Below are 3,322 nucleotides of genomic sequence, written 5' to 3'. Positions count from 1 at the left end.
ATTGGTAAAATGGTTTCTATAAATAATTTGTAAACATTGGGACAAGTTGTTGTACATATCTGCCTCCCTGCTCTCTCCCTCTTTTTCTCTCCATCGCTCTTTTTCTCTTCCCCTCCCTCTCTCTCTCTCTCTCTCTCTCTCTCTCCCTCTCTCTCTCTCTCTCTCTCGTTATCGCTCTCTCTTAATGCAATATTTATCGCAATTTTATTCCTTGCATCAGCTTCTCAAACTGCAATGCAGCGTGCTTGGAAAGAATTGCCATTTTCAAATTGTTTCTGTAACTGTTTCTCTATCATCAGATTTGTCATCATCATCATCATCATCAACACCACCACAATCATCATTGTAAACAGCATCATCATTATGATGCATTGTTGACGGTTCTGCAGGGAAGATGTGTTCAACTATTTTCTCCAGCCAATGGCATATATGAACTTCTACATATAGAACGCAGTAGAGAATTAGGCTAGCACTATGCTGGATAGCCTTATTTGCATAATTGTCATAATGGACAAAACACATTACAGAGAAAGGTCTTATAACAACAACAAAAAATAGAAAACGATGAAGATAAATTAACAATGAGTAAAAATGGTAAATAAATGGAGAAATCAAATTAAAAAGATAACTTAATGAAAAGGATGTTGGATTACCCCACTATTTCGAGGTGAAAAAGGTAACTTTTATGGACTGCTAAAAATCTATAAACGCAAAGAAATTAATAACAGCTTGAAGAATTTCCATACACCGTATGTGAAAAATTTTAAACCAAGTGATCTAAAATGATGCCCAATTGTTGCAGAGCCAACATCTAGCACTCAAACATTAAGCAATTTTTTTGAAATAAGTTTGAAACCTTCGTGCAAATCCATCCGTAGTTTCGTCAAAGATGACCTCGACTGCCTAAACCATGTTCTAGAAATAGTAGAGAAAGGGACGATCCAGGTGAGGTTTGAGATAATCAGTATCTGCACAAATATTCCCTATGGATTAGCATTGGAAGCAGTAGAAATCTGGATCGAGAAATAACCACAATGAATTCAGGAAATATTCCCAAAAGAGTGTATATATGAAGGATTACGATTGGTTGTGGAAAACAATTACTTATTTGATAAATGATATTGCCTACAAATGTAAGACACAGTAATGGGAATGGCAGTTGCACAAACGTTCACGAAACTAGTAATGGGAAAAACGGAAAGAAAATTCTATAACTTGTCTGGAATTACATTTGATCAACATTTCCAATCCTATTTAATAGACAACTGGAAAAGATTCTTGGATGGCTGCTTCATAGTTTTGAACAAAAGTAAGGAAGGTTTTACAAGATTCCTTAAATTAATAAACAGCATTCATGAATCGATCCAGTTCACTATGGAAATGAGTGAAACAGAACGCTCTTTTCCGGACATAATGCTAATTATAGAAAACGAGATTGTTACAACTGATCTCTACTACATGGACACAGGCTCACACCAATATTTAGATTTTAGAACCTGCTACTTTTCCCTCACAGAAAGAAACAATCTATTCAGTATGGCAAGATGTATATGCTCAAATGTTACAGACAAAAAACAGACGAGAGAAACAGCTGATGGAACTAAACATGTTCCTTCTGAAGCAGTAATACCATCCAAATTCAAATAAATCATGTCATAATCAGAGCAGAAGAAGTCCCAATGTCTGACTTGAAGAGAAAACGCTAACACTGAGAGTAAAAATAAGAGCACAAACACAAATATTTCGTTTGTAGTGACCCATAATCCTGGAAACCACATCCTGCATTTGGCCTGACAAATAGCTAAAGGGTCACAAATCAACAGCAGAAGGCAACCACCAAACTTCAAAAGACTCCTAACAAGGGTGAGGCTCACGATGGAGAAAGAAATAATTCAGGTAACAAACTATGGAGACTCTTGTGGGACGTGTGGAAAAAACGTTTGAGAAATGGGAAGGAATTAAAGGTGAAGGCAAACCTGAATGGCAAAACATAAACTATCATCTCTACTGCATTGTATAGCCTCAATGCAAAGAGAATTACATGGGAGAAACAGGAACAGAACTTAACAACTGCATGAGTGTGAAGCAACAAATTAAAAACATTCATCTCTTAGAAATGCTTCATATTGTTAACATCTAGAGATTTGTGCAAATGGAAAATTCAAAATATTACTTTCTAAAAAAAATAAATGACGAAAATGATCAACTACAATATGCAAAAGAAAAATGCTTTATATGAATTCTAAATCCAAAGCTAAACCGGAGATATCTAGCACCATTATTAAAAACGACTTCCTCTATATGGATTAGTTCAGAACGTGTGTGTTTAAAAAGTTGAACAACAAAAGCACTAGCACACAAAATACATACAATATGAAAACTTTTTCAAAAACTGTCATGACATACAGTTTCTTAAGAATTTTTTAAATGGTTAATAACTTTAGAAAAAAAAATCTCTCTTTGAATGCAGTGAGAATAGTGAGTACTTTTGGCAAAACCTTATAAAATATGTATCGATGTATACATGCATATGGATGTGTATGTATGCGTAAATACATATACATACATATGTATGCATGCATGTATGTATGTATGTATGTATGTATGTATGTATGTATGTATGTATGTGTATATATATATATACATATATATCTATATGTATGTATGTATATGTATGTATATATATGTATATATATTTATATATACACACATACATAGAGAGAAAGACAAAGAGAGAAAGAAAGAAAAAGAGAGAAAGAAAAAGAAAGGGAAAGAAAGAGAAAGAAAGTGAAAGAGAGGAAGAAAGAGAAAAAGAAAAAGAAAGGTAGATAGATAGATAGATAGATAGATAGATAGATAGATAGACTGACGGACAGATAAATAGATGGAGAGAGACAGATAGAGAGAGATAGAAAGGTAGGGAAGTAGGTAGGTAGGTAGATAAATAGATAGAAATTCATATCTCTCTCTTTGTGTATATATATATATGTGTGTGTGTGTGTGTGTGTGTGTGTGTAGAAACACACACACATATATATACATATATATACGCACACACATTCACATGTATATATAAACGCTCAATGTATGTGTGTGTGTGTGTGTTATTTCTTTACTGCCCACAAGGGGCTACACACAGAGGGGACAAACAAGGACAAACAAACGGATTAAGTCGATTATATCGACCCCAGTGCGTAACTGATACTTATTTAATCGACCCCGAAAGGATGAAAGGCAATGTCGACCTCGGCGGAATTTGAACTCAGAACGTAGCGGCAGACGAAATACCGCTAAGCATTTCGCCCGGCGTGCTAACTTTTCT

Source organism: Octopus bimaculoides, chromosome 18 (genome assembly GCF_001194135.2).
Source record: "Octopus bimaculoides isolate UCB-OBI-ISO-001 chromosome 18, ASM119413v2, whole genome shotgun sequence".
NCBI lineage: Eukaryota > Metazoa > Mollusca > Cephalopoda > Octopoda > Octopodidae > Octopus > Octopus bimaculoides.
Note: the sequence above shows the minus strand (reverse complement) of the source record.